Genomic DNA, 24,075 nt, shown 5'->3' with positions numbered 1-24,075 from the left:
GAATTTGTTGTGGATCCCAAGCTTGGTATCGAAGGGCCAAACTAGTTTTAATGTCTGGATAGAAGTTCCTTTATTGTTTTTTTGTTGGTTTGGGTTTTTTTTTAAAACATGGCAGATATCGTTTTTGAGTCATTAGTTAAGATGTGTGTGAACACACTCAATGAGACTAGATCAGTGTACAGAGGCTGAGGATCTGATCCAATATTAAGATCTGCACGATCTAAAGTCCAAAAAAAAGCAAAAAAATCTTTAAATAACCCCTGGGAAACCATGCCGTATTTTTTTAAGGTTAAACATACCAAGGCCTGATAACAGTTCCTTCTCTTCAAAGTTTATGCTTCAAATGAAGACCATATTTGGCATGAGTGGTCTGGGATATACATAGCTATATCAGCCAAAGGGGAATGTTGTTGAAAAGGACTGTTACCTGTCTTCGAAGAAACTCAGAAGCTAACTCCCTATATTTCAAATATAACGGGTGAAAAAATAACAACTTTGCAGGCTTCACACACTGGGTAAATAATGTGACCTGAATTGGGTATGAAAGGTTTGCAGAGATATAAGAAAGAGGATTTGGACACCGAGTAGCTTTGAAGTCTAAACCACATGGAAGTCCACGCAGGAAGTAAATAGAAAGGGGACGGGGGGTGCAGATATTCAGCTATTATTGGTCCACAGGGTAACACAGGATCCATTAGGATGGTATCAAACTTGCTTTCCTCAAAGTAACTGTTTAACAACAATTGCTGACAGGTAGAAAAAATATGGTAATAACTTCTGACATGTTTCCATGTATCATCACAATTTTATTCTATAAGAAGAGGGTTGGAAAAACCCCACACTGCACTTTGGAATGTAATATTTATCCAAAGTTTCCTGTGTGTATGGCACTGGATACATTCATACGGTATAATAATCCAATGTTCCCATGGCATATTTCCTTTGCCCACCCGGTGATGTCCTTACTGAGACACAACCATCAGCTTGCTGCCTTCAGCAAAACCCCATAAAGAGACGGAGAGGAGAGACGGAAAGACCTATGCCAGCTGTCAGAGATATAGCAGCAAAATGTACCAGTTGCTGCGGCATTGATTCCAGCACTGCAGTTGGCCACCATTACTGTCATGGCTATTTTTGTGTTCCTCACCCCCTCAACAAAAGCAGTGGTCAGGCCCCCTGCCCTGGATGCCTGGCCCCCCAGCCCCTTCCTCTCTCTCCAGTTCTGCTGTTGCCTTCAGTTATTTGAAACCCTGACATGGATGCTGTCATTCTAGCAGGGGTAAGAGCCAGCTCTCTAGTAAACTTTCCGAACAGTATTTAAAAGCAAAGGAGCAAAGGTCAGAAAGCAGACCTTTATGCATGACTGTTCTCAATGCAATACTCCGAAGAAAGGTTGCTGGAGTTCATGTGTTAAGGTATAAGCTGTGACAAGAGTTGGGAATATTAAATATTATGGAACGGATAACATTGGTGTCATTGGAGTTTAAATAACTTATTAACCAAGCTCCTTCAGCAACTTTTCATCTGTGTAAAAAGACACAGTACACAGAGGTCTTTGCTGAACAGGGTCATGGAAGATCATAGCAGGATAGCTGTGGCTCAGATTTATTTGAAGATGCTCACAGCACAGTTTCCTGCCCTATGTACTCGTAGCTTATTTCACCAGGACTACACATGATAATTGCTATCATGTCTATGGTAGGGCAGAGTGAACCACTACATCCAAAAGATGTAAAATGTACAGAGCAAGCTACTAAAGCCACTGCTAAGTGGTGCTGCCTTCCCAGGAGTAGGTTTTGAAGGAGACAATATCAGAGGACACATACATAGAAAACTGTGAAGTACTTACATGACTCAAGACAGAGTAGCCTGGTTGTTGCAACTAGCTTTAACAAGCATAGGAAACTTTAACAAGCAAGAAAAATGGACATCCTAGCTGATATTCAGCCCCTTTGACTTGTAAGAATGGATAAGAAACTGGGAAGATAAAAATGAGCCTCAAAATCCTGACAAAGTTTGGTGGCCCATCTAGAACTAGGCATGAAAATGTTGGCTGAACATTTCAGAGGTGAATAACCATTGCATGGAGAAGAAAGGCTATTTGATTTCCCAAGGCAATGCTCCTGATAAAATAGCATTTTCGGAAAATGTTAACATAAATTCTACCCTCATGTTAATTATAAACCCCACATGGAACAGGGCTCTGAAGGAACTGACTTTTGGGACAGATGGGGAGGAAGGAGAGCAGGGAGAGAATTTATGTAGGAAATAAGTAACTAAGGGAAAGGCACCGGGCTTTGATCAGTTTATCCAGTTTACTCCTGGATATGTTCTACAAAGCTTCCTTTACCATGATTTGCTCTCTATATTTAAAATGTCTTATGTTAATAAGATCAGAAAAGTCATAGCTTGTAGTTTTTATTGGATAAATTTGCATGGCCTACTCTGCAGACAGTAAAAGCCCTCAGCACCTCAGGAAATGAAGAACTTGTCAGACTCCGTTTCCACTTGGGTTCTTGGTCAGAAAGGCACAAACTAAAGCAATTCTCTGCCAAATGGTTTTTTCCATGCAAAACTACATTTCTGGTGGGTACAATGAACAGAACCTGAAGGACCAGAAGGGAATATAAGTTTACGGAAGAAAAGGCAGTAGCTGTGTTTTATATCAGAAATTGCTAGGATTCTAGTAATATCTCTAAATCTCTATAAATGTCTAATCTCTATAGACATTCTAGTTAAAATTTTACTTGGATTAATTTACTTAATAATGTCATCAATTTGGATAAAAGGGAGAAGGCCAAATAATAACTAACTGATAAATTTCCTTACCCTAGAGTTTTAAAATGGTGTCCTTGGAGTTTAAGTAATATAGTAACAACAATTCTAACTATTTCACTTGTGTAGTGTGACTCAGCAGATTAAAGGTCATTATGTGGCATGATGAAATTCAGCTCTTTTATGTTTCTCCCAAGGTACATCAAAAATATCTCTCTGTCAGGAGAAAGCAAAGCAACGGTTGGACAAGGTTTGACAAGTCTGTTCAAAGGACACATGTTGTGTAAGTAATCATAGTGTTATGACCTTGCATAGTTAGTGTCATTGACGACTAACTGGATTTCAGCATTCTGGACATTGCAACCTGTTTTGCTAAATCAAGAAGAAAAATGCCACGAAGTCTCTCTCAGCTAAAATGAGGAGTGTACTGTATCTATCTAGGTTTTTATATAGTCTTCACTGGTGTCAGAATTCCCTAACTTCCACAAACACATATATTACCCGAAAAATATCACATGCACAAATCTAGTAAACCAAATAAACCCTTTACTTTCTTTAAGCATGGGGAAAAAGGCAGTCTTTAACTGGTGAAATAGATGACAGAAGGGATTTTTAGTCCAAGTAAGTCTTAAAAAGGAGAATCAAGAATGACAGCTTATCATCCAGCAAGTTAATCAATCACGTTGTTCTCCTTGAGCAAAAGAATAAAAAATGTATAAACTAGCAAAGCACATGTCTCAGCATTAAGCTTGTGAGCAAAGATAAATCACTATAATATCTTTTAAACAAGTTACCATGGATTATGGGATTATAAACAGTCACAGAGATACTGAGAATCTGCAACTCCCACTGAAATTCATGGACACTCTGGGCATCAGCCCCCTGAAAATATGCCAGGCATATTCTGAAAATATCACCAAAAAATCAGTCAAGGTTAAGACCATTATGTTTTTTAAGTAGTAGTCATCACTATTCCATAAGCCTCTTACATTCTCTTGATAGCATTTTCAATCAGAACGAAAGCTATTTTAGGGAACCTTTTTAATTAGTCTTCATATAGCAAATACATGGTTTTGATTTAGAAGAGTGACAAGTGGTTTGGGTGCTTTAATTCTGGAGTGCCAACCCTGCATGTGCTCAAATTAGTCAGCTTTTTAGAGGTGGGTGATAAATATTTTCTGAAAATCAGGACTCTGTAAGTGTCACAGATTAGACGTGCAAAAATCAAAGACCCAAAATAAGTTAATTTAAAAAATGCAAGCTGTATGTTTTTTCCCAATAGCATAAACTGTATAATTAACATGAAAAACATACGCAGTTGTTTAAAATAAATCAATTTTTCCCTGTCAAAATAAATCCCCCGAGACCATGCTTTTCTTCTAACCATAATTGATGCTTCCAGTGAAGACCATGTTGGGCATCACTAGCCTGGGATATCCAAAAAACAAAGTGATATCTCATCAGCCAAACAGAGGAATGACTTAAAACCTCTAGGACTGTTGATTCTCTTTGGAGAAACTCAGAGGCTAGATTATTAAACTGAGAATGCGCAAACTTGCAAATTGAGAACTCCAATGATCTGAAAACCATGTTTTTTACCGACATAATGATATTTGGTCTGTGTAGGATGTAAGAAGGAGGATCTGGGTACTGAATAGCTTTGTAATATTCCAAACTGCAAGGAATCCCTCACAAAAAGTTGACAGAGGGGATAGCAAGGTTTTCAGAAACTATTGATCCTCAAGGTAACAAAATGAGTCTCTTCAATGTATTTCACCAATTGTTCATTTTGCAAAAAGTGTTTGCAGGTAGCAAATATCATAGCAAGAAAGGTAAGTAACTTTTAGTGTACTGCTATAAGTCTCTTCAGAAAAGGCCCATCATCAAAAATATATGATGGCCACATAACTGGAAGTGTGCATCCAAATCTTTGTGTGTGTATTTTACTAGCTGGGTTTTTACTGTGTAATCTGATGATATTCTCATAAGCAAATTGGTTTCTGGCACAATAGCTACTATTCCAAGTCCCTTCAGGCTGAGTTTCTTTACTACATGACACATGCTGAGCCAATGACCTCTGCAAACAGGCATAGCCAATAGTTTCTTCCCTTCAGCAAGGCTGCAGAAAGCCAGATAAAACAGAAATCCTAAAATGACTGGGTGCTAAGACTACAAGAAGGGAGCCACTGCTGAGCACCAGGGAAAAAAGCACCTTCTGCTATATGAGAATTGAACACTGATTTTCTGGGAGAGCTATTGCCATGAACATTTGTTGATTCTGAAATAAATACTGACTTATATTCATACAATGGCAAGATTAACTAGGGGTTAGAAATCATTAAAAAAATTATTAATCAGCAATTGAGCACTAGCAGTATCTAGTTAGAATTAGGCAGTTTAAATGAATAAGTTAATTTGATTAGATGTTGCAGTAGGATTTGCTACTAAATTCCTAAGAATTAGATTTAAAATAGTAAGTATTCGCAAACGGTTGGAATGGGGTTGAAAGCATTACTGTTTCGGTAAAGACAAGGAGGAAAAGATTTATAAATAAAATAAACAGACATTTCAGAGGATTTCAGAGGATTCAGTTTGTTTCCTTGATGCACTATCAGGTATAAAATAGATTATCTTCCTGCCAACAGCCAGTAAGAGAGCATTGTGAAACATATGGTATCAAGAGCCTGATGTGAAAGAAGAAGCTACAGAGGAGCATGCATGGGTGACATCCTGGCAGAGATACAAATGATCTACCTCATGTGTAAGTGCTGGCTCAGGGACCAGTCCCTGACATGTGCCAGTTTAGTCAGTTTAGTTCTCTGGCTGATAACTGAAGTCCTTTCTGGGAAGTTTCAAAGTGAGGGGCTTAGTCTAGATCCTACATTGGTGTAAACCGATTTCAGCAGAGCCACACTGAAAGCTCAGGATCTCAGCCATGATTCTAACTAGTAGTAAAAAGTTTTCGTTGATTAAACAGAAAGGTCATTTGAAACTTGTTATGATCATCTGCCCACATACTATGGAAAGTACCAAGATAAAGTTCTTGGTAAAACTAGAAGTCTTTAACATGATGTACGCCAGTTCTCTAGTGAACTTAGAATTTGATCGGAACTGCAACAAAAATAAAAGCTTTACTAACCTGAGATAATGGTTTCTTCTGAGCACAGTTTATACCTCCAATGACAACAAGATTGGGCATCAGCGGCCTGGGATAATCAAGCACAAAGTCTAATCTCGTTAGCTAAACAGATGCATTGCTTAACAGCTTTGATATAGTCACCTCTCGTTGAAGATAGTCAGAGGCCAGAATTGCAAATTCTGGGGAGTAGAAAAAATAGCAGAGGAAATTCTCTGACAAGCCAAACAATATATTCTTCACACGCTGGGTAAAAGTCATATGGTCTGTATTTGTTGTAAATAGCCTTGGGATATACGAAGGGGGATTTGGACACTGAGTGGCCTCATAGTCTAAACCACACGGAATTCCACGCAACAAAAACACCGAAGGGATAGCAAGATACTCGGCTATTATCTGCCCACAAGGGACGAGGGGATCTGTAAAAACAACATCAAATTTATTTCTTTCAAGGTATCTGATCAACTCTTTGTTGTGCAATAAATATGTACAAGTGGATAAAAGTAGAGATGCGGTCTTCTTCATTTTCTCGTGTGTTCTGGTAAATCTTAATAGAAAAGGAAGTTCCTCAAAACCCTCATATGAAATTGTTCGAAAATATTCATCCATCTCTTCCTGTGTGAAAGGAACAGGATACATTTTCATAATATAATTCTCTGATACTTCTATGTGCACATTTATTTCAGGTGCAACAATGACTATTTCATGCCCTCTCTGTCTGAGCTTATCCAGCACTGCCCGCATGCTCAGCCAATGACTTCCACCCATTGGCACCACAAGCAGTCTTCCACCATCAGCAAAGCTCAGCAGAGACAGGAAGAGAAACAGCACTCCCGTAATTTGGATGCAGAAATGAAAGAAAAAGTCTGCCATCTCTACAGACATCTGGTGAGTATTGCACAGATGAGCTTTCACATCAGTTTTAAAAAGCCTGGTATCTTTTGACCTTCGGTCCTATTTGCTATCAAGTAAATGTGTAATAGCCAAGTAAATGAATGCAGTGAAATGAAATGCATGTTAAGAGGTGATAAAGATTTGAAAACACTTTGGTCTAGAGCATTAATAAACTTAATGAACACGTCCTTTCCTACTGAAGGGTTTCTGATACTTATGACACTCTAACCCTGCTTTATGAGGCCATACAGGATACATAAATCCCATACAGTTCTGCAAGCTGTCTATGTAGGACTCTGGTGCATATGGTAAACAATCTTCTTTTAGTTATGCCTGTCTCTTTCTTGAGACTTTCAGTCTTATTTGCCATTGAATTAAATGTTTTATTGCTAAATAAATGTACATTATGAGGTGAAACAAAAGTAAAGGTTTAAAAGTTTGGCAGCAGACTCTCCATAATAAGCTTGAATAAACTAGATCTTTTTCAGCTGAAATGATTCTCAGCTAAATCTTTATTCTGGGATGCATGAACTCCATACAGTTGCTTAAAGCATCTCTGCTCTGGCTAAGGGTTAGGGTTACACATTACACGCCCACTATATTAAGGGCACTTAAAATGTGAGCATCCACATGTTAAAGCTTGTTAACTCATGCTGAGTGCCCTCTGAGCATCTCAAAGTTGCACCACTTCAGGCAAGAGTTAACTGGGCTATTCTATCTAGCCCATGTTAGGGTAACTTTAATCTGCTCCATGGAGATAAAATAAGCAATTTGCAATCCTCCAGCATCCAGAGAAGTGCCACTCCCACACTCCTCCAGAGCAGGGATAAAGCAATAGAGCCCAGGTGTCCTGGCTTCTAGCCACACCTTTGCTCACCAGCCCTCTAGTGGAGAGTCGGAGCTGTGCAAGAAAGAAATGGTATTAACCCTTAACATGCAACTGCCCACAGCATGTTTTAACTTTTAACACTGTTTAACGTACCACAGATGGATTATGGTCTAAGTGTAACATGTAGCTTCACTCTAGGTGAATGGATTGATTAACATGGTAAGTAAGGAAGATGGAGTCCAGGAAAGATTAAAGCATCCACTGCCCATCTACTGCTGGTCCCTTTACTAGGAGGCAAAGATGAGGGTTCCATGACTCCTTCTCCAAGTTTCAGTCACTTCCTTGTCTATTGTAGGATTTCAGATGCACCTTAGTAAAACTACCAATTATTTCAGAGGATAGTAGCAGAACTGGGGGGAGGAGGGCAACCAGGGCAGCAGCCCAGGGCACTGCTTTTGAGGAGATTAGGGATGCAAAAATAGCCACCCCTGTAGCAGTGATTTAATCCAGTACTGAGTGATCTGGAAAATTTCATCTTTTGTGAAGCTGTGGGGTTCATTCAGATGAGTTCTTCATCCCTACAAATAGTACTCTTCAGAGCTTAGTCCTTTCCTCCCAGCTGCCAACTACCATGCAGGTACTGCCAGATGTGTGTAACAATCTCCCATGTTGCTCCTTATGAGTAGAGAGAAAAGGTAGGGATGAACTCCTACCTGTCCTTGGGGAAGCATGGGTGTCTAATACCCTCCATATGGCTTCTGATCATAACGAAGAAGAGGTTCCACTTACTGCTCCTTGGACTATGGCTGTGTTTCAGAGCCATCAGTGACAGACAATGAGCCATATAGGGCTCAAACTCAGATTGCATACTAGATGCTGTACAAATACCTGTAAAAATACTGGGACTGGGAATCAAAATTGACAGTCAGTTAAAGCAAGGGCAAGAACTAAATAGTTTGCATAACCAAAACACCCTTTTTGACAGACAAGATCAAAGCATCAGTTTCAATTACAAATTTGCATTTGAACTTTCTTAATAATGCTGCTAAGCAGTGATTCTTTTTCACTACCAATAATATATATTTTTCTCCTGAAGCTGCAGAATGAGGCAAAAAAAACCACACACCACTTAAGCAGCTGCTCATAAGAATCCAAAAGCCTGTGTGCATTGCATTTTTGATTTTCATTGATTTTTTTCTTGTTTGAGGTTTTTTAGCTTGTTTGGTGAACTGCTGGAGATGTATTAAATTTATTATTTGAAAAAAAACCCCAAACACAATACGCATAGCTTTGTGGTTTAAGGAAGCTTAGATATTCCTATACTGCCCATGAAGCAAAGTAAATTATCCTGTGCTGAGCTCTGTGTTGCTTAAACCAGACTTCTTCTGGTACCCAAATTAGGTAGTGTAAATTATTTCGGGAATGCCCACACGAGTGACTCTCAACTTGGGTGCTATGGCATACTGAGGTGTCTTGATCCTTTCAAGGGTGCCATGGGGTACTATGCATTATTAGGTATGCCAATATGATTCACAGCATAAATCTAGAGATTTCAGAAGGGAATCCATAATGTCAAAAAATCATATAACATGTTATGGTCTTTCTGAATTCTTTGCAACAGAAGAATTGCGGAAGAATATTTTTCTACAGTCAAAACATGAGTGAAATCAGGGAGGTGTCTTGAGTCTCTTAAAGAGTGCCTTAAGTCTAAAACAGTTGAGAACCACTGCCCTACACTATACTACAGTCACTGTTGAGACATACCCTTAGAGCTGAGGTCATTTAGCAGGTAGATGACTTTACAGGTGAGACCACCTCACTCTTTCTCCTAGCAGGCTCATATAGATGTTGCATAGGAAAGCTGGTGGAAAAACTTCAGTGTCATGGGAACACAATGGCAATTCACATATAACAGGTTCCCATATACTTGTAAAACCAGATTTAGAAAAATGCATGTAGTTCACTGCTGCCAAAGAACTGCTAATACAGAAGTATAAAAGAATCCTATTCACATGTGGGTTTATCTGCGAGTTAAAGAATGTCACAGGATAAGAAGCACTCATCTGTGTATTTTTAAGAGGTAACAATTCCATTTTTTTTTTTAAAACAGCCCCAAGCACTTCTGTTTGTTGTTGCTTAGTGAATGCCATGGTGAATAAAAAAGCATAGCTGTAGCATCAGATTTAACAAATCTTTTACACCACAATTTCTAGCGTTCTTTTGTTCAAATCTCATCTGTCATGAGTCATTTCAATGCAAGATGGTACATAGAGAGGGGGCATAAAAGAGTTCTCCTGTTGACTATTAGGAACAAGGAAAAGTCATAATGTTCCATTACAAATGAACCCACTACTTGGTGTTCTTCTACAGAGAGCTCTGAAACCCTTTTGCGGCGATACATCTCCACAGGAAGATGTGCAAAGTAGGTCTTCCTTCCTGACATCAGAGCAGGCTCTGACTCCTGTTACATTTTCAAGTCAATACTTAAGCTTATAGTTACAGGCACACTTAACATCTTTATCCCGGGCACACTCCTACACATGCTGGCCTCTCTAGCCATGTCACTGAAATAAAATCACAGGGCTTTTAAGGAGCTTTGGTAGGCATCTAGTCCAAATCTCTGCATCCCAGACCAATGTCTACCTAGTATCTTGAAACACTTCAATCACAGAGATTCCGTAACTTCTCTAAACAGCTTTACCACAACTGTTCTTACAGTTACAGTAAAACCACCCACTTTTGAAATTCTTCCCCAAAACCTGTGGAGGAGTCCAAATCTCCCTGTGCTTCTGGTCCTCCTTCCTCTTCCAGGTTCCCATGACAGCTGATCCACAGAAGCTTAATAGGTTAGTGGTGGCACATAGGACAGTAGCAGCTGCTGGGCTGCTTACGGTGGCAGTGTAGCTCACTGGCAAGTACAGTGGCTGCTATTTTTGTGCCCTACGTGGGCACCCCACGATGCTGTCCTGGTCACCCCTCCCGCTTAGTTATGTTACCGCTGGTTTCTTTAGTAGGAGGCAAAGATAAGGAAGGACTCCATGATTCCTTGTTCAGGTTTCAGCCACCTCCAACTCTACTGTAGGGTTCTGAAGATGGAAGAATGGGTTTCCTCTGTTCCAGTATAGAAGTTTGTAGAATAAAGAGGACTCCTCCATTTGCTCCCCCAGCTCTGTTCAGGAGGAGCAAGAATGATTAAGATGTCCTGCTACGGCTTCAGATATATGAATTCAGGCTTCACTCCCAACTTGGGCTAAAGCCCCCCTTCCCTCTCCCCCAGTCATGGGAAAGTAGATACTTAGTCATTTGGGCTGGGGAGTCAAAGGCAACCAAGTGCCACACCACCACCTTGTGTGCCTTTGGCTACAGAAACCGGTATGTGCCTTAACCCTTGTAGCACAGGGGACTGTTAGGTCTGAGTGGACCTTTGACCTTTTGATCTCCATACAGGGCTTCAGAAAAGGAGGTGAGGGATCCTGAGCAAGAGATCTGTCTTTGGTCCAAAGTAGAGCTGGCAAATTATTCCACCACCGTCACCCAAAAAAATATATTGAAAAGGTCAAATTTTTATGGAATAATGGTAAACACAAAAACCTGATATTTTCAAGTTAAAGTAAAAAAAAAAAAAAAAACTATAAAAAACCTGAATAATATTTAAGTTGGGCCCTTTTTTTGATTTTTCAGTTTAACCAAAAAACTTAAACAATTTCCATGAAATATAAACTTTTCAGTGGAAATTTCTCTCTTGTTGAAAAAGGCAATTTGGATTGAAAAAAGTAAAATAAAAATTGGAGATGTCAAATTTTCTGCCAGTTCTACCCAAAACAGGATCTGTAGCAAGTAAACCCCTCTCACGTGGTGTAGGGGAAAGCATTTTGGCAAGGATGCCTCAAAGTATAGACTGAGCATAAAATTATATTAGCATCTAAGACCAGAGGTGTAATTACCAGGGTCTGTACCCTGGGCAGCAGCAATGATGGCAGGGGTCTGAGCTGGCTACAGCAGTGGCAGCAGCTGGGCAAAGAGTGATGGTAGTGCCATTCTTGTGCCCCTTCCAAGTGAGTGCCTGGGGCTGGTGCCCTGGTTGCCCAGCCCACATTATGCTACTGCCTAAAACAAGCTGTGAAATACAGCTCTAACACAAGATGTGGACAAATACAACTCTAGCAATCTTTATTTAACAAAAATATCCTGACTGACACCAGTGGCATAGCTCAATTTATTTTAACAGAACAACCTTCAGTTACATTAGTTTTCCATCTAGCCAAGTGCAGCGAAAGTATTTACAAGGCAGTGTTATTTTCCAGTTGAGCAAATTGCAGTGAGGTGTGGTGAATGCCTGTCTGCTGGCAGCAGTCTGACCAAAACAGTGCTGTTAGAAAATGTCATTCTAAATCATTTCTGTTAGAGTGTGAACTTGGACTCAAAGCACGCACACTTTACACACAATGCGCCAAATTGCAGATAACTAGGGTAACAGGAAAAGTACTTTTTTTTAGCTTTTTTTTTTAAAGAAGGAATTGCAGTTTAAGTCGTGAGAGAATATCAGACACCTTCAGTTCCTGACTGATTCAGAATATTGTCAAGTAATGTATATTTTGCTGTAATTTCCCAAATAAGCTTGTATTTCAGTAGATTTTTTTTTTCAAGGAGTTCCAATTACCAGCAATTAGAATGCATGCATGATGAGGACTTAAGGGCTGTAAGATTAGACAGAGGAATCGACTAGTCACACTCCATGACTTCCATAATTCCATGCCTCCATGGATAAAAATAATACTAATAAACATAAGATAAAAATTAAACCCTCCCAGTGAAATGTAATCATTGAAAACATGAAACAATTCCCTCTCTCCCCCCACCCCCTTGCCAAGCAAAGTGGAACGCTTCTAAACAGATTCTAAATAAACTAAAGCTTTTTAGAAACTGGAAAGAAGTACTGCAATAAAGAATTGTGTAATTTTGCTATAGACTCAAAAGCTGTATTTCAGAGGTACTGCCTGGGCCTGGACTGAGGATGTGCAACTCCTATTTGAATCAAAGAGATCACTGCCAGATGATAGTCTCTAAATGCATTAGAAACCACTGAATGTATTTAGATTTGTTAGTGAAAATGGAGGGCATACATCCAATTCTGCTGAAACCAAAGAAAATATTTGTACAAGCCCTAGTAGAACCAGAAGCACTGAATTTTTAGAAATGCAGTCAGAGCAAAAAGAGACAGCACATATATATTCTCATTTTCTTGAGTAGACACCTTGGACAAAATGTGACTTCTAATGACTATCTGTAAGAGATAGACCAAACTGCATATGCACACAGCATATAATAAAGTGAAGTATTTTCCATCAAAACTTTAATACAACCTACCAAACAAAGCACTAACCTGAGACAATGGCTTCTTTTGTCCACAGTTTATCCCTCCAATAAAGACCATGTTGGGCATCATTGGCATAGGGTACTCAAAGACAAAATCAATTCTCTTCAGCCAGATGGATCCATGGCTTAAAAGTTCCTTCATTGTCATTGATCTTTGCAGAAAGTCAGAGGCCAGACTTTCAAATGGTGAATAGGCAAAATCACAGAGAAAGAATTCTGATAAACTGAGTAATAAGTTTTTCACTTTCTGGATAAATGTCATATGGTCTGTATTGCCTGAAAGTGTCCTTGGGACATAAGAAGGTGGGTCTGGACAGTGAGCAGCCTGCAGATCAAAACTGCAGGGAAGCCCTCGTAAAAAGAAAACTGAAGGAATAGAAAGATGCAAAGCTATTATCTGTCCACAGGGCACAATGGGATCTGTAAAAACAGCATCAAATCTCTTCTCTTCAAGGTATCTGATAAGCTTTTTGTTATACAATAAATGCATGCAGGAGGAAAAATATGCAGCAGAGATGATTCTTACTTTTTCATATAGCCTCACAATTGTTTCAAGAAAAGGTTGTTTCTCAAAAAGCTCATGAGCAAATGAATACATTCGTGCGTCCAACTCTTCCCGTGTTAAAGGCACTGGGTATGTTTTCAGAGTATAATATTCTGATGCTCCTCTCACATTCAAATTTGTTTCTGGTGCAACAACAACAATTTCATGACCTTTCTGAGAAAGTTTCTCCACTACTGTCCTCATGCTGAGCCAGTGACTTCCATCCATTGGCACCACAAGCAACTTTCCACCATCAGCCAAAAGAAACGAGGACAGGAGAAACAGAAACTCTACACAAACTGGATGATGGTATTTACTCACAGGGGCCATGTTTCTAAAAATCCATTGTCTGCCACACAAACCTGAAGTATTTCAGGTTTTATACATAACTCCAGCCCCCTGGCAGACTTGCATTCCTACTTAATGATCAAGTCTCTCCGGTGAAACCAGTCTCAGACAATCTCTCAGGGGATCAACAGAAACAGAAGTGAGGTAATGATTTTAAAAGACCGGAGTCAAGCTGCACTTGGCATATTTTGGGCAGGTGATTGTCTCATAGGGTGGTCTCCTCTAGAGGTTTCTGCTTACCGTTAAAAGGATGTAGGATTAAAGAGGCAGTTGTAATTGCAAAAGCCTTGGAAGGTGTGAGCGAGATAGAAACTTGGAAGTATATGCCTAGCTGGCGTTCCCTTACACACATGAGAAGTATAGATTCTGCCCCTTTAGGAAGGATGCTGCAGGCTACTCCCCTCCAATTCCCATTCCACCTCTCCCTGCTTAAGGAATAATCCCTTTGCCTCAAAAACAAGCCAGGCTTCACTCTCTATGTGGCTGTTTCACTGAAGACCAAGTAAAGCAAAAGAGGCAAGTAGACTACAGTGTTAGGATAGGAAATGATATTATCTATAATTTCATAGTTTCTAGGGTCGGAAGGGACCTGAGTAGATCATCTAGTCCAACCCCCTGCCATGGCAGGAAAGAGTACTGGAATCAAACAACCCCAGCAAGGTGTTCATCCAGCCTCCTCTTAAACACCCCCAGGGTAGGAGCCAGCACCACTTCTCTTGGAAGCTGATCCTAGCCGCCCTGAGAGTGAAGTAGCGCCTCCTGATATCTAGCCTAAAGCTACCCTCTGCCAGCTTGTGATCGTTATTCCTGGTCACTCCTGGCAGTGCTTGGGGAAACAGTGACTTCCCCAGTGCCTGCTGGTCCCCTCTGACTAGTTTGTAACAGGCCACTAGATCCCCCCTCAGCCTTCTCTTGTGGAGGCTGAACAGGTTCAGGTCCTGTAGCCTCTCCTCGTAGGGCCTGCCCTGCTGCCCCCTGATCATGCCAGTGGCCCTCCTCTGGACCCTCTCCATGCTGTCCACATCTCTCTTGAAGTGCGGCGCCCAGAACTGGACGCAGTACTCCAACTGCGGCCTGACCAGTACCGCATAGAGGGGGAGGATCACCTCCTTGGACCTGCCTGAGATGCATCTGTGGATGCATGACAAGGTGCGGTTGGCCTTCCTGACTGCATCCCCACACTGCCGGCCCATGTTCATCTTGGCATCAGTGATGACCCCAAGATCCTTTTCTGTCTCTGCATTGACGAGAAAGGAGTTCCCCAACCTGTAGGTATGGTGCTGGTTTTCCCTCCCCAGGTGCATCACTTTGCACTTGTCAGTGTTGAATCCCATCCTATTCTCATCCGCCCACCCCTGTAACCTGTCTAGGTCTGATTGTAGTTCATACTTGTGCTTTGAAAAAATCTCTTAAGAGTGTGAAAAGATGATTGGAATGGTCTTGGAATATCTGATTTGGCCACTAGATGGCTGTGCATGCTGTAGACTGAGGAAGCATGTGGTCCTACATAAGGAAGGGGTGAGCTGGAAGTCAGCCTGGGTGGAGAACTGTTATTTGTGCCAAGAATCTGTAATTTTTTTCTACTAAACACCTTCTACTTCACTATCATTTTGTGCATCACGATGACATGACATTAGTATGAATCAAATGTCTGCTGAAGTGCGTTTAGACCCACAGAATATTTTAATCTAAATCTGAAATGTAACTGGTCAGGCAAGCAGAACTGGTTGAACCCCTTCTCCACACTTGCACAAGATCTGCCAGCATTTGCCTTGAATATAGCCATTAGGCAGCTATGATCAGTATGATAGATGACAGAGGATGCCTCGCACGGTTTGGCCAAACATGCTGCTCACCCTGCAAGACTGGTCATGTAGCAAGCCACTGACTGAAATTTGAAAGAGAGTGCTTATTAACTAAACAGGACCAGTGTTAATTATGGAGCTGGAAGCTGTATTTTTATGGTAGGAGTCACGAGATCAAGAACTGAACAGGAGGGAAAGTAACCCCTGAGGGTGGCTGAGCCTACCTCTGACAAAGACCCACTGCTTTTTAAAACCACGTGACAGTAATACTTGCCAAGCATGTTTGTTGGAAAGCTTTCATACATTGTTTGCAAAAGCCTCCGAGTGCCTTGGATAGATTTGGTAGGCAGCCATCTATCCTTCTGGATCATGGTATATGCCCGAGAGGTCACCCAGACCTTTGACACATACACCTAGGCAGGAGTATGGAGGCTTGGAGGCTGTCCAAAACTTCCATCCACTCTTTAGACCATTGAAAACAAATCCAAAGGCCAGATATTCAGTGCCTCCATGTTACATGTGTGCCCAGGAATTGAACCTGAGTTTGCCACAGACACCACTGAGCCACAGCTGCAGGTTTTGGGTAGGAGTTGTACAAATGCAGTAATGGTGTTGCTGCAGGCTGTGGGATACTACAGGAAGTCACATGCCCCAGATTCAAAGTAGGTAGAAAGTTCAAGGGGGACAGCTGCAGAAGAGTCGGATGTATTTCTAAACAGTTTTTACAAAATAATATATTGTCCTTACTAGTAAAGTGAGAAAACAACCTGTGTCACTACTCCCTTTTCAAATAAATCGATACATCAACTATTACAGTTTCTGGTGCCCCACTCTCTATGCTTCTCCAGTTAATATTTGGGCATGAAGTAACAGGCTGCATAAGCCCCATCACTAACACACAGTCAGCTAATAATGTTAAAAGTCCCAACAAAACTTAGTGGTGAAACAGGGTAGAAAACTAGAAAAGGCAGCTTATCAGAGTTCCTGTTAGGAAAAAATCCAGTTACTATGTAAGGATATTTCTTTCCTTCACTAAATGGGATCCTGCTATTAATCTCTCTTGTTTAAGTGAGTAGTAGAAAGAATATCTCTCATACCAAAGAATAATTCTCTAGAAGTTCTCAAATCTAGTGTGTAGTATTTAATGAAAAAAGAGGAAAAGATTTCCTATTTGTGGCAGTGTGGCTGTCCCTGGCAGAGTGGGGTCCTGTTTCCCAAAAAGATGACCTTCCAGGAGTGAAATGCAGGGCCAATGGACACTTCTGTCATACAAGAGTTATAGTCATAGGCAATAATCAATTAGGAAATGTAAGATTTAAGAACCCCCAGAGGCATTTGAGTCTGGCAGAGAAGGTGCTGGAATAGTATATGGATTAATATTAAAATATGTCGCATAATCCTCTGGGGAATTTCCAACAAGGCATATTAATGTACTGCAGGATTTCAGCTCATATTGCTTAATTAGTGCTGTGAAAAAAAATTGTTATTATTATTAATAATGATAATAATATTTCCTTTATCTCTTATGTACTTTCAAAGATTTTATCAAGATGGTACTTATACAGCTGTACCTATGCACTTATGGGTTGGGCTGGCATTGGTACTTTAAATCCTCCAAAGTCAGAGAGAGAAAAAAGTACGGAGAAATAACAGCTACCACCTGCAGTCGCATCAAAAAGACAGAATACGCAGGTTGCTTCAAAATCTGGGTGCAAGGGCAAGAGGTTAGCTCAATGCCAAGACATCTTTGGTCATTTCTGCTGGATTTTCCTTTGGGCAGTGAGATTTCTTGGTAAAGAGAGTGGGTTTTGTAAACCCAGATGCACAAATTGAAAATAAATATTTATGAACTCCCACAAAGCAAAATTGCTATGTACAGCTGTCCCAGGAGAAAGCATAGGGACTAGGAAAGAGATCTTTTCCTTATGTTAATTTTTGTCCTTGGAATTAACATTTCATCAAGACAACATTTACAGCGAAAGGCCTATTTAAGTAGGAAGTGAATTCAGATTAAGATAGGGTGCAAATTTAAAGCAGTATAGCTATTCCAGAGTTAGTTCCTTTGTAGATTATCTTAATACAACTAAAAGTGGATTTATTTTATGCTACTTCCAACGCTTATTCAATTATTCAGGATCAAATGTTCTCATTCTAGAATAAGACTATCCGTATATCAGGACTAATTCTTTACGTACACAATGCATTAGTCTTTATCAATAGTCAACTAAACCATTGAACATGTAATAAAATAATTGTCAGTAACATTTCCCCTTGTAACTCTAGAGTGTCTTACCAAACCAATCACTAACCTGAGAGAGTGGCTTATTCTGTACACAGTTTATCCCTCCAATAAAGACCATACTTGGCATCACTGGCCTGGCATACTCAAAAGCAAAATCAATTCTTTTCAGCCAAATAGATCCATGACTTAAAAGCTCCTTCATTGTCATTGGTCTTTCCAGAAACTCAGAAGCCAGCTTTTCAAATGGTGAATAAACAAAATTACAAAGAAAAGACTCTGCCAAAATAAGTAACTGATTTTTCACTCGCTGGATGAATGTCATATGGTCTGTATACGCTAAAAGTGTTCTTGGGACATAAGAAGGTGGACTTGGACATTGAGTAGCCCTAGAGTCTATTCCACATGGGACTTCCCGCAAGAAGAAAATAGAGGGAATAGACAGATGCAAAGCAATTATCTGCCCACAGGGTAACATAGGATCCGTAAAGACAGCATCAAAGTTGCTCCTTTCCAGGAAGTCCATCAGCTCTTTGTTGTACAGCAAGTGTGTGCAGGTGCTATAGAACAATGCAGAAGTTTCTTTAAGATGTTCAATTATTGTTAGAAACCTGAATACAAAATGCTGTTCCTGAAAAAGATCCTTAACAAATGAGACAAAAAGTCTTTCCAGCTCTTCCTTGGTGAAAGGTACAGGATACATTTTTATAGTAAATGACTCTGCTGTTCCCATGTGCATGCTTATTTCTGGCACTACAACAATTATTTCGTGTCCTCTGTGCTGCAGCTCATTTACCACCGGCTTCATGCTGAGCCAATGACTTCCATCCATTGGCACCACAAGCAGCTTCCCACCGGCAGCAAAACCCAATAAGGACAAGAAAAGCAGCACCATTGCAGTAAACCGCAGTAAGCAAATCACAAAGCTGAAACAAATGAGTCTTCTTTCCTTGACAAACTTAGTATGTGCTCACATCTGAAATCAAGTTATACATATACTAACACGCCCTTTGGAATGATCCATTTGGCCTGCTTTCTACTTTAGACTTTGTTGGCTTTTCAAGTGTTGACAGTTACTAGTTTGCACGCAACACAGTTCAGGGGAGGAGATCAAGGACATTCCTAGGTTAAGGTTACTAGTGATTTTTGTGTGTTAACTTTACTCGTGGATTACTCCAGTGTCTTACAATTTGACAACAGTGTTTCTTGCTTAATGTATATCTTTTCTTTTGAACTATGCTCCAGTGACTCAAAAACAAAAGGTAGCATAACCTTTACATCCATTCATAATGAACACGATTGCTGAGATAAAAGAACCCAGTACTTCATCTCATCATGTTATGTTCCAAGGGAATTTACAGCCACTGCTTTTTGCATATGAATCCATACCGAGTAAAAATGTGAATGATATTTGTGCTCTAATGCTAACAGATTTGGAATAATCTCAGAGCACCCAGGGCCTTCATAGTATGCACTCCCATTCTTATTGCACTGCTTACTCACCCACACATCACTCACTTCAATCTTGTGTGTTACAGATTCAGAAATGCATGCAGAAGCATCTGCTTGGATCCACATTCAAGTTACCACAGCAAATAACTCATCCACATTTTCAAAGTGTCCCTTATTACAAACAAATGTGTGTCCCTTATTGCTAACACATCAGGATCCGCTTCTAAACTGCAGGAGGGCTGTTTAAGAAAATGAGTGAGCCCTGTTCAGTTCTTTGGAAGAATAGTTGTAGGTGCCTACAGGGGGGACGAGAATTTTGAAAAGGGGGTACAGGTGGTGAGATGCATCATCAAATGTAAAACAACACATACTGTTCTCTAGTTTAAAAGAGACTAGAAGCTTTACTAATGCACTAGGGCAGTGGTTTTCAACCTGTGGACTGCACACCCCTGGGTGTCCTGACCATGTCTAAGGGATCTGTGAAAGATTACTATGATCAATCAAAAGAACACCCACATTTACAGTTCAAAGGAGGCCACACTTGCATTCAAAAGTCTTCAGGGGCTTTAAGTTACCCGGAACCTTCTTTTTGCGTCCTATGTCCGTAAAGAATGACTTTTTGTTATCCTTAACTTTTGGTGCCAGCCGAAGCTCCATTTCCGCTTTGGCTTTCCTCACTGCTTCCCTGCAAGCTCAAGCCAAGCAGCTATACTCTTCCTTGGTGGCAGCCCCTTGCTTCCACAGCCTGTAGGCCTCTTTTTTTAACTCCAAGCTCTCCTGGATTTCCCTGCTCCACCAAGAGGGTTTCTTTGCCTTTTTTGCCCCCTTTTATGTGTACTGGGATGGTGCTTTTCTGTGCTTGCAGGATTAGTCCCTTGAGAAATGCCCACCCTTCCTGTACTCTGAACTCTCCAAGGCTTTTATTGTCAGTCTCTCTCTCACTAATCTCCTGAGCTTGTTGAAGTAGGCCTTCCTGAAGTCTAGCACTTCCGCCCTACTAGTTATCGTCTCCACCTTTCTCCATGTAGTGAACCCTATCAATAGGTGGTCACTATCCCCTAGGTGACCTTGCACCTGCCGATCCCCCACCAAGTCATCCCCAGTGGCCAGTACTAAGTCTCATAAGGCATTTCCCCTAGTGTGAATGCATACTTCCTGGGATAGGTGAAGGTCCTGAAAGGAGGTTAGAAACCTTTGTGAACAGCCAGACGTGGCTGCCTGTTTCTCCCAGCAGATGTCTGGGAAGTTAAAGTCACCCATGACAACCAGGTCCTTTGAGCGTGCTGCCTCTGAGAGCTGTCTCGAGAATGCTAGGTCTAACCCGTCCCCCTGGTGTGGGGGTCTGTAGTCGACCCCCACTATCAAGTCCCTTTTCCCCCGACGCCCTGTAACCTAACCCATAGTACCTCAGTTTGCCCTTCTTCCTGGCCCAAATTAACTACGGAAGATGTATATTGCTCCTTAATATAGAGAGCAACGCCCCACGCCTTTTTCCCCACTCTGTCCTGTCCGTACAGCCTGTAGCCCTCAGTGTCCATCCACTGCCCAGTCGTGGGTAGGATCCCACCAAATTTCTGTTAGCCCAACCAGGTCCAAGTCTTTATTTGCAAGCAGGAGTGCAAGTTCCTCCTGTTTATTCCTCAAGCTCCTAGAATTATAAGCCCCACTACTGGTGCCCTTGCTACTTCTCCATTCTGATGCTTAGCAGGGCCCTTGGTACTTGATTCAAGACCGTTAAAAAGAAGAGAGGGTTGTTAACACCTGTGGAATGAAGAATTTAGAAGAGATCACGTAGTTTGTAATAACACTTGAAGTCTGTAGACTCCCTCAGCACTGCCTGACTAAAAGTGCTGCTGCCACTGCCAGGTAGTTGTTTTTAAACTTTGGATGGAGCAGGAATGAAAGTGAGGGGGTGAAAACACACCAATGTACCCCTCCTGAATCCACCCCTGGGTGCCTATGCTGAGAAGAAGATTCCAGATTCTAGATTCCAGGTATATAGAGGTGTCCAAAGCCTTTGTAGGGTACCTAAGCTTTGGAGGAGTTCAAGCACATTCCTATATCTGGCACATAACTGAACAGCTCCCCCCTCTTCCTCACTCAGTATGCACGTTCTCAGAATAACTTAACTCTTTAATTTTACTTTACCAGAAGCCAAAACCTGTGGGGTTTAGATTATCAGCTTGTAGGCACCTATGTCCCATTGAATATCCACCGAAGAACAATGGAAGGAAACCTGGGCATATAACAATCTGGCACAGAAATACATAGACAGCAACTCTACAATCCCCCAGCCAGGATTTGACCTACTGAGAAAGATTTGGTCCTCCCTGAATTGCAGCTGGACACTTCATGGAAGATGTCGACACCTACTCCTTAAGTGAAGAATGAAAGAGAGTCCGGGTTGCAATTGTGGTGCAATTTTTCAGACAGTGCAACATATTGTGAATGATTGCCCAATTAAATCATTTAATGGCACTCTAAAATCAATCCATGCAGCTACGCCTGAAGCAATCAAATGGCTTTCAAATTTAGATATTAATCTATGAATGTTGTGTAATCCTAAAATCTCATACAAAAGAAAAAGATGATAAAGTCCGAAGTGACTTGTCCAGGGTCACATAGAATATTTGTGGAACTCCAGTTTTCAGAGTTACAGGACTGTTCCCAAATATGGAGTAAAAAACATAGCACTGAAAACCTAAACAGTGTAGTCACATATGAAGACAGAGGTAGCCAACCTGCAGCACATGTGCTACAAGTGGCATGTGCATGCTATGTATATGGCAGACCAGGGAGGGGACAGGCAAAAGTACCAGATAGGGCAGGGAGTAGAAAGCAGAGCCTCTGCTTGGGCAGGGCAAGGGGATGAGAGTAGCACTCAGGGAGGTTGTGGGGCTAATTTTTGACAGGTGGCACACCTACCACAAAGGTTGTCCCCCCCTACAGTGAACCAAGGTATGTTAGTTTCTCCCCTTAATTACTGCTTTTGCCTTCAATAAGGACTGTGTTTGGACATTGCTGACCTAGGGTATGCAAACACAAGGCCATATCTTATCAGCCAAATAGAGTGATTTCTGTAAAATATTGAAAAGTGTGCAACCCTGTAGAAGCTGTGAAGCAGTTTTTTGTCATTTGGTAAACTACTGAATAAATATAATATGGAATGTAAGAAACATAGTTTTGCTGGAATGCACTAAGTTGTATGGGAATCTATAAAGCAATACTCAGAAGAACCAGAAATATGTCTTGCCAGAATCATTTTATATGGTCCTAAAAGACCAGGAATGGGTATCAGCTTGACTGCATTGAACAAATGGCTATCTCAAGTTGAAATTGATGCATGCTCTGTATGCACACTGACTCTCTTGCAACTTATCCCAGTTAAGTTTACTATTGATTTTTGTGTGCTAACTTTACTCTTGAATTTGTGTGACATTATCTGGTGCAAGGGCCTTGTTACACATTAACACGTAGGCACCTCCTGGAGTTTGTAATCCGTGGATTGTCCACCCATTAACCCCTGAAACCAGTTTTAAGCTCTCTTTAGGTGGCTTGAAGTTTCACCACTTCAGGGCAGATTTATATCTGACCCATGTTACCCAACTTGTGTTCCATTAATGGGTGGCCACTCGCCACAGATGAGCTGCCTACGTTGCAGTTTTCTAGCATCCCAGGATGCCATGTCTCTTCCCCCATCCTTCTGTTCTGTGTGGACAAACTTTCCAGCCCATGAGCTCTGTTCCCCAGGGGGTGATTCTGGCACCAAACCAACTCCCCCTCCCTTCTGATCCCCAGGGGTGCAACCCTGTGTAAATAGCCTGCAGAGCAGATGCCATCAAGCCAGGCCATAGGGAACACACAGGTCCAAGACTAGGGTCTAGAGGGGGTGGAGGGAACAAGTTAGGGGACCAGATCATGTTGTCCCCATGAGCTGAGGCTTCCTTCCTGAGGCACAGGCAGTAACTCCCTTGAAAGTGCCTTTTCTCACTGCTCCTAGCCACCCCAGGAGCACCTCCCACACCCCAGTCCCAATCTCAATTTAAAGCATAAGACGTTCTTTAATATACTTCCTCTTTATTTCTTTTTAATTCCCTTCCATCCCCTTTTTTTTTTATCCTTCACTGGCTGTCTGACTTCATTTCACCACTTATCCCCCATCCCCATATACTTTCCCTTTCCTATTTCATTATCCACCTCTGTCCCATTAACTCTCCACTGCTGTTCCTGTCCCCTGCAACCTATTTGTCACCCACCCACACCTACAGCTGGGATAGAAGCCCCTCATGGCTCACCAGCCGTGTAGTGGCAACTCACAGCTGTGCAGGTGAGGGACAGATGGAAAAAGTGTTTAACCTTAAGGTGTGACTGTTCCAAATGTGAGCTAGCACTACCACTGACCATCACCTGAGCAGCTCAAAGTGCCATGTGTAACAAGGCCCTAAGACGGTACACTATGTGTACACTGGAATAATCACACACAACTCCACAGGAAATATGTCATGTGTCTACACCCGATGTAAGGAAAGTAGCTTGCAACAAACTGATAAAGTCTGGGCGAAAATAAAGGCACTCAAAGCCAGAAGACCATAAACTCTACTGATTAAACTATTTTAAACTATTTTGTACAGCTCAACTAATACTGCTCCTGGATTTTCTTTTCTTGCAAACTGCTAA

General features: G+C 41.3%; 1 protein-coding gene and 4 pseudogenes across 1 annotated transcript in view; all 5 read right to left on the bottom strand.

Moving 5' to 3' along the window:
• The window catches only part of LOC149867211 (UDP-glucuronosyltransferase 1A6-like), an 87,207-nt gene that overhangs the window by 22,368 nt on the left and 40,764 nt on the right, over positions 1–24,075 (bottom strand). The window lies entirely within an intron of this gene.
• LOC149867217 (UDP-glucuronosyltransferase 1A1-like) lies at positions 102–5,534 on the bottom strand (annotated as a pseudogene).
• LOC149867216 (UDP-glucuronosyltransferase 1A1 pseudogene) lies at positions 5,870–6,788 on the bottom strand (annotated as a pseudogene).
• Positions 12,988–13,885, bottom strand: LOC149867215 (UDP-glucuronosyltransferase 1A1 pseudogene; annotated as a pseudogene).
• Positions 17,987–18,926, bottom strand: LOC149867214 (UDP-glucuronosyltransferase 1A5 pseudogene; annotated as a pseudogene).

The sequence above is a fragment of the Crocodylus siamensis genome, chromosome 4 (assembly GCF_052110815.1).
Source record: "Crocodylus siamensis isolate JL-2025a chromosome 4, ASM5211081v1, whole genome shotgun sequence".
Taxonomy (NCBI): Eukaryota; Metazoa; Chordata; order Crocodylia; family Crocodylidae; genus Crocodylus; species Crocodylus siamensis.
Note: the sequence above shows the minus strand (reverse complement) of the source record. Positions and strands in the feature narration are given on the sequence as shown.